Here is an 8,681-nt window from a genome sequence, read left to right as displayed (position 1 = left end):
AAAAATTTGGTGTTTTTTTATCAACACATTTTACTGTTTTTCTTAAACATATCTGTAAATATTCGTATTGAATGTATCTGCAAAACAATCACTGCAGTGTCCCTACAATATCCACACATTGCAACTAAAGCACAATCACAGTTTTCATGGTTCTGTGTTGGAAACTCAAACTAGTCGGTTATGGTTAGAGAGAGATCAAATATTTGGCAAAGCAAATTAGTAGTCTATGAACATATTTTGGAGGAGACAGGGTTGATTTTGAACCAGAACATGCGCCCATATTTTCTACAAATGACCATGTGTGATGTCACAGCTGACAGACTCTATAGACTTCACTGTGCTGGTGTTACATCATAGTTTGGGAGAAAAATATTCCCCTTTGTTCCACTAATGAATGTTAAAGGGGAACTCCACTGATTTTACACATCAAAGTCTGTTTACAGATCTTGCGGAGTGCTACTGCATGAGAAAAAAAAAAGTTGTATAAGACCTTGTGTGGCTCCAGAGGGAGCTGTGCGAAGTCTGTTTCAAGGGGTGTCACTTGAAAACTGAAGACTACAAGTTTGAAAGATAAAAGAAATTGAGAAAGAAGTGAGGTTACTACTCTTCATCTCTGCTTGAGGCTACATTAAAAGATAGGTTCACAATTTCAATTTCAAGTCTCAAAACAACAGTCAGGTGTCTGTATGAACATTGAAACAGCTTTTGCTTGCTGTAATCATTCCTCCTGTTCATGCTGACCATCAAAAGATCTATTCCTAATGTGCTTGCAAGTAGTGAAGGACAAAATCCACAGTTCTTATTTAGTGCAAAATTGTACAAATTAATCTAAAATCTAAAAATGTATCCTAAGTGTAGCCTATATGAGGCTTCAGCCATCCAAATTAGTCAAATCATGTGGGTATCTTCCAGGGCTGCAACCTTTTTAGTGCAAATTTCCATCTTTTTGTTCCTCGCCTCTCATTGCCACTCAACAGAGAAACACAAAGAGGGAATTTTGTACTAAAAACACTTCAGATACACTTCTGAATGTATTTTTGCACAAAGCAGGGACTGTGGATTTTGTCCCTCATCAGTTCACTTACACTGAAAGCACATTATGAAGGATTCTCCTAATGGTCAGCGTTAGTAGGAGGAATGATTACAGCAAGCACATCCTGTTTCAATGCTCATATGGGCACCTGACTGTTGTTTTAAGAATGACTTGAAAAATTGTGAACCTGTCCTTTAAGACTTTGCTTTAGCAGTAAGGTTAGAATTATAACCTTTGGGGTTACGATTGGGGATAGACATGTATCAGTTATGGTTAAGGGTGTTGCGTCAGAAGGGTTCAGACAATCTGAATCAGTCAAGAAAGGAGTCAGGAAGGGGTCTTTGTCACCCAGTTTCTGTTTTTGTTGTTGACAGAGACAGACAGGATGATACATTTCTTTGTGATCCTGTCCTTTAACACACCTGAATATCCGTCCTACTGTTGGGGGTCGAGTTGCATTGTGGGTAACGTAGGTGTCAGATTTTAATAAGGAAGAATAATGTTTGGAATAAAAAAAAGACTGTGACTCTGGCTCTGTTGAATCAGTTTTGATCCTTTTTTGAAAACTGTCAGTCATGAGTCTGACAATGTTATAGGAGTTAAATGTTCAATTGGTGGAGTACTTTTTTAATTAATACAATCCATTTTTGCCCTTGATTGTATGGATTTGGTTATGTAGCCTAATATGAGTCCAAACATAAACCTCGCAAGTATTGCAAGTGAAAAAAATATTAAATAATGATACATGTAAATTGCAATAGTGTGTAAATGTTTCAATGTTTTGTTTTTTTGAGACATGACATATAAATGTATGATTGTTTTCTACATAAAAAAACATTCCATAAATACATAACGTCAGGTCCTTTTCAGACCTTTTCCAGGTCATCTCTGCCTATGAGATCAGAACTATTGAGGAACCCATCAGGTGAATTTAGAAGAAAGAGCTCTTTGGGTGATCTAAGGGGTTAAACGGGAGTCGAAGAGTCTCTTGGCTGCTATTCAAGAGGCGAGCAGCTTCAGGCAGTGCTGGTCGCGGCTCACAGCAGCTAAAAGAGAAGGCTGTCTCCAACGCCTCCCCCCCTCCTGTGTCTCTGTCTCCATATAATTACACTATGGCTGACAGACATGGTGCTTAAAGTAACAAAACAAAGACCGACTGGAAAATAAACAGCACCTCAGTCATTCATTGAAAGGGCGAGCCTGAGATGTGTACATTGCTGGGTTTTATACTAATAGTTTAGAGACAGGAACTAGTTTACAGTGAAAGCAAAGCTTTGTCCTTGGAAATCATAAAGGTGACAGTCATCCTATTACTCATCTCTACGTATTAATGAGGCAACAAGAGCCTCAACCACAACTGTTAATGTTTTATTTCCAGTGACACAAGTGTGCCGAGTTTCTTTCAGTTAGTAATTAGTTTACAATGGTTTCATGCTATAAATTTAAGAAATAAAACTGACAAGACTCTGGATGTGTGTGACTGTGTTTGTTTGAGTGCAAGCACACATGTGTTTACGTGTGCGTGAGAGTGTTAATGTTTGCTGGAGGGAAAGACAGAACAAAGTTAGACAGAGAAATACAAAAAGATTTAACACAGAAGACATGTACTGTACATTCACATTGAAAACAATGAAGATATGAGTTATAAAAAGTAACTTTTCTGGGACCAAAGGAAGGCTCACTGTCATCTGTATTGCAAATAGTAAATTAATGTGTATCTATGAAGTATGCTAGTGACAAATGATATTATGATATTATTACAAAATCAATGCTTTGTAGGCTGAATATTCAACCTATATTCTCATTTTTTTTTGAGGATGGGTTGCCATTTCTTGATCATGGACAACAAAAATCTTGATTGTTTTTCTATTGGCTAAAAGAATTGATTTTGTAATAATATGGGGGGGGGGGGGGGGGGGGGGGGGGGGGGGGGGGGTGGGGGGGGGGGGGGGGGGGAGACTTGTAAGCTGTAAACAACAACAAATCTTTTATAATTTTATTTCATAAATGATATATTTCATCAATCATCACAATTATATACAGTTTCCATAGGTGGATTAACTAAGGGATTTATCAAATAAACATCATTTCATATGTCATATTTGCCACTAGCATACTTCATAGATGCAATACAGATGACAGTGAGCCTTCCTTGAGTCCCAGAAAAGTTACTTTTATAACTCATATCTTCATTTTTTTCAATGTGAATGTACAGTACAGCTTCTGTGTTAAATCTTTTCATATTTCTCTGTCTACCTTTGTTCTGTCATTCCCTCCAGCAAACATTAACACTCCCACACACACGTAAACACATTTGTGCTTGCACTCAAACAAACACACTCATACATCCAGAGTCTTGTCAGTTTTATGTCTTAAATTAAACCTTCTTCAAAAACGACCTATAGTTACGTTTGAGTGACAGACGCCATCTAGTGGACGTAGTAATTATGACCCAGAGAAGTGACGCAGTTCAGATGACGTCAACATAAGGTGACAAATTTCTATAAACAAAGGAGGAGTGTTGGGTGGAACGCTGGATAGAGAGATGGCAAAAAGTAGACTAAGCTCCTCGTTTCCCGCCTCCAACTGCAAGTGTCATGTTTCCAACCGTGAGTCGGGACAGTTTTTTAAAAACCCGAATTTACGATTGTTGTGGTGCTTACTGTTGCCATGACAACAAGTTGTTTTTGTGCCTACATCTAACCAGACCATAAAACATAATAATTTTTTAACAGTGATTTATAACTGTTTTGGAAAGCGCAGATAAAGGCGACATATTAGAAAACGCTTCCATGGGCCGTTCAGGAGCGCATGGTACAATCGACCTATGTGGTCATTTAAATATGAGGATGTGTTGCGAAATAGTGATGAACTATAGGTTGAGATAACTTTGTTTGAGATATCTTGACAAAATGATATTAAGAATCCCCAAATTTGACTAGTAGACAAGAAATATTTAAATCAAATAGGCAGAAAAGCTATAAGTTTATTATCTTCACCAGTCTTTATATTGTTCCTTGCTAACCAGGCATGGCCTTCGTGAAGTCTCATTAACCAGTACATAAACGTAATTAAATAAATGTAAACATATAATAACAATAAATAAATACATAAACATGCCTTTTCAGTCTCAATCTCTTATCTTAATTCCTGTAGTATCTCTTCAGAAGTGGGGATCATTCACAGATCAAAATATAAGATATGAAATTTAAAAGTAAATCAACTGCCGAACGGCTCTCCCCCTCCACTCTAAAATATGTTTTTCTTCTTGTTCCTTCGGCTGGATGTTTCAGCTTCACTGTGCAGAATGATGTATGTGCAGAGTTTGACACTAGAAATCTGTTTGAACATTTATCTTCTGAAGTAGGAACATTTGTGCTCACCTTAAAATCTGAGTGAAAGGGGTGTACCTATGAGCATGATTTGTGATATCCCAACTAGTTCACAAACACTGAGAATGGACTTAATAGTGAAGAAGGAGAGACCTTGTATCCAGCAGTTAACAAGGTAAATGTACTTTCTTTTGTGGAAAAATCTTATCAGACATAAATTATTATTCCAAGAAAGCATATTTATATATCTTAAAACATGTGCGGAGGGATGTTAGTTCGAGTGACTAAAAAGTGTCAATATTTGAAGTGAGCTTGAGCTCTGTTTGTCTAACATTAATTCTGTCTGTTGGTATTAAAATTACTGATACTGCTGAGATAAAACTGACTTGAGCAGCAGAGTCACAGAGGCGTCCTTAAACAGCTCTGACCTTGATGTCACTGGAGGTTTACTCTTCACCTACTGATGACTGCACACACCTTCCAGGTTTACAGGATAACCACTTGTTCACTGGCATATTTGTTTGTCGCCAACATTTGTCTGAATTTTAGCATTTTCTAGCAGCCACACACCAATAATCCTGGATATTATGTGGCAAACATCAACATCTCCATATGCATAGTCTTTGTTTAACAGACAGGTTTGCAGTTTTTCCACAAACTGCCAGACGATTGTTTGTCTCCAGGGCTGTTAAGAAAACCTGTCTGCCATCATTCTTCGGTTGCAAAGATGACATTAATAAACACTGATGTGCAATCAGCAACAAGACAGCGAGGAGACGTCTGAGCTGTCTGCGGTTTCACACAAGAGAGCTCGCTAACAGCGGCCGTATCGATCCACATGCACTCCGAGCAGTTAAGTGACAAAACACTGTCAAGGCAATGATGATGTGATGAGCGGAGAGGTGTGTGGATTTTGAGGTTGCACGGTTTTTCTCTTGTGATCACTTAAACTGTTTCAGATTTCTGCATTCATGAGATGATTCAGAGCTGGATTATCACCTGAAAGATAAGTGACAACACCCTTTAGATTAGATTTATTCTGTATGGTTTCAACGTGGACTTGTTTTGACTGTATAATTTAAAACAAAAATGTATTAAATGACTCAAAACAAAGCAATCGTCAATCAGTCATCACTGGTGGTCTGATGTTGGCTACTTTAGCCGAATGACCTTCTGTGCGTGAATTTCTGTCTGTAAAATTTTACTCCAAATTCAGTCAACACAAAGCTGGATTTAAAGGACCAAGTCAGTAATTTTCATGTTGCAGCCCCTTTGCTACATATCACACATACTTATACCTACTATATCACAGCTACTCATTTTTGCAAAACTTTCAATGCATTGTTTCTACCACATCTTGCATTCATTGGTTTCCACAATTTTCGAAAAAAACCTGGATATTTATGAGGTGGCACAGATAGGATTTTTCTAATTAATCTGCACCTAAATTGCATTCACACACAACAATACATAACATTTGTAAGAAACTGATGCAGCTTTATGTCCATTAATACAGAGTTTTCAAAAATCTGCTAAGTGACTTTCAGACTATATAGAAAAGAAACCAATGGTTGCCTGAATATCTAAAAAATGTAAAACTTTCAAATATGCATTTGAAAATGATACGAAAACTGTATCCTATCATTGCACTTTACAGCTAATACTTGTAAACAGACTGGCATGATCCTTTAAAGGTGCAGTGTGTAAAATTTAGGGCATTTAGCAGAACAAACTTGGCACAAATGGAACATAATATTGATAAGTATGTTTTAATTAGTGTATAATCACCTGAAAATAAGATTCATTGTGTTTTTGTTACCTTAGAATGAGCCCTTTATATCTATAGAGGGAGTGGGTCCTCTTCCATGGAGGCCGCCATGTTGCATCACCATGTTTTTACAGTAGCTCAGAACAGACAAAGCAAACACTGGCTCTAAAGAGGGTAATTTTTTGGGAGTTTTGCGGCCACCGTAGGTTCTCCTACACATTTGGAGGGATGGGTCATTCAGTTTCCTGCAAACTGCAACCTCACCTCTGCTGTAGATGCCACTAAATCCTGCACACTGCACCTTTAAGTGCTCACTCATCCTGTTTGTAGCAAAAAGAGAAAATGTCTTCCATTAATTACCCATCCCTGATGTATTCATTAACATAATTATAACATCATAATCTGGACAGGGATAATTATACGGTGACGGGGTGGAGCTCGAGAGGCAGCGGCAGAATTAGCCCGTTTTCATTCAGTTCACAGTGAGGTCAGCACACACCGCAGCCCTGAAGACGAAGGCCAAAAACCCTCCTCCACCGCTGCCTGGGATTCATTTCATCGTCTCCATGACTCTGAGTCCTGACAAGGGAAAACAATTAGACAGGAGACTGGGCAGGGGTGTTTTCAGATGAGAAAACCAAAAAAGAGATGGAAGAGAAACATTGTAGGTTTCGGACGAGAAACGCCAGCAGCAACTCTCCCACCCCAACCCCCCCCCCCATTCTGAATCCTTCCATTGTATCCGAACCACAAATCCCACACTTTGCCTGGAAAAGCAGAGAAGAGACTTGACTGAAATATACATTTGTTTGGGAGGGAATGCCCAGAGCTTTTATAAAAGGTTTCATTATGTTGTTATACAGTATACAAATAAGAGTTTAAAAATTACTCCTACCACGCTCAAAGAGAATCTATGTTACAACAGAACTTGTACTGTCTTAAAATGTGACTGGTTTTGCTACAGTATGACATTTATTTTAAGATCAGGCTGCAAGCTCACTGTAACACAATGCTGCAGTGCTTCATTTTTCTTCAGGAGTGCTTTGTAATCAACCCCTCTTTACTTTTCAAGCTCAAGTTAATTACAGGTTTCAGCGAGCAGCCTGCAGAGGTTCAGGGTCAAAACAAAAATGCCTGACTGCCTGAGCGAGGTGCTGCTGCTTCTTAAACAGACGTCTCGGGGAAAAAGGTTTCTAACTGCCTCCTAATGCTTACATCGCATTTTCATCTCACTGCTCTTGCTCTTCAGCCTCTTAGTCAAATAGGAGTCTCCATAAATAATTGTGTTGTTGAAAGACTCAAACAGGATGCCATTACGCTATAAACAGAACTTTCTCCTAGCAGAGTTGGTTTGGGCCTGAGTGCCCTGCTGTGGTTTGTTGTGTAATCTCTCAGTTATGCACTTTATTTTCTTACCACTGGCACTGTGACGCCTTTCACTGTTTTCCATTGCCGCTGGTCCCTTTTAACGCCAATAAGATAGTTAAATCTTAATTATGATTTATGCAGTTTGAACTCATTTTTTAAAAAGTATGCGGTGTATCGTGTATGTAAACTTTTTCCTTTTACACGAACAGCGAAACTTTTGGGTATGAAAGTTCATTCTTGAGCTTTGGGAACAGTAAGCATAACAAAATGATCAAAGCTCAGACGTCCTCTTACTAGCTTGTCATAACTTTTAAGTTCGTCAGCGAATAGAGTGCCTTAAAGCTAGGTTTATACTCAACACAAGGGGTTAATGACGTGATTTATAGTTCTGTATCAGGTTATACCTGTTCATAACGCCTCCACAATATTAGACAGATATATCATTAGTAATCAGGCCTTATTGTGCTGTAATTATATCCCTCGCAGTAACTGTGTTTTCATTCTTTCATTCACTTTGTGATATAGAGCAACATTAGCCTACACAGGTACTTATAGAACTACAGCTCAGATAACTTCTATTTTGAGACTATTGCAGTGCAGTTGCCACGTCTATGTTCCTCCATTCACTGTGACAGAGAAATGATTGCAGTAAGCAGGAAGTTTGAAGTGTAGAGGGCTGAACTAGATGTGTGTTACTGAGAGGGAGAAGATAACTGAATGGAGAAAACACAAGCAGCCCGAACTGACCAGTCACAGTTCTTGTCATCCCCAAGCAGTTAAATTTTTGAGAAGTTTACAGCTTAGTGACATTGGTGACATGTAGGCTCCGAAAGTATGCCGTAAACTATACATTCATGTGTAACTTCACCCACGAGATAAGAACCAGTTACAGCGATGACTGGGAAGGGGTCAAAGCCATCGGCCAGGGGCCCAGTGGACGACTGGAGAAAGTTTGAGGCCATCCTTGAACAGAGACAGGAGTAACAATCTCACGCCGATATACCACCACTTGCTATTATGTGACTGTGGTTCCACATGCCATTCACTGAAGAAGACTGTGACATGTGGTTAGAAGCTATTAAGTGGACCTTTGAGCTTCAATTATTTTGTTACACAGCAAAAACTTTGTCTCAGGAAACCAACAAGACCAATTAAAATGTAAATTGCACCACTAGTGCAT

This window comes from Thunnus maccoyii, chromosome 1, assembly GCF_910596095.1.
Source record: "Thunnus maccoyii chromosome 1, fThuMac1.1, whole genome shotgun sequence".
In the NCBI taxonomy this organism is placed as follows: Eukaryota; Metazoa; Chordata; class Actinopteri; order Scombriformes; family Scombridae; genus Thunnus; species Thunnus maccoyii.
Note: the sequence above shows the minus strand (reverse complement) of the source record.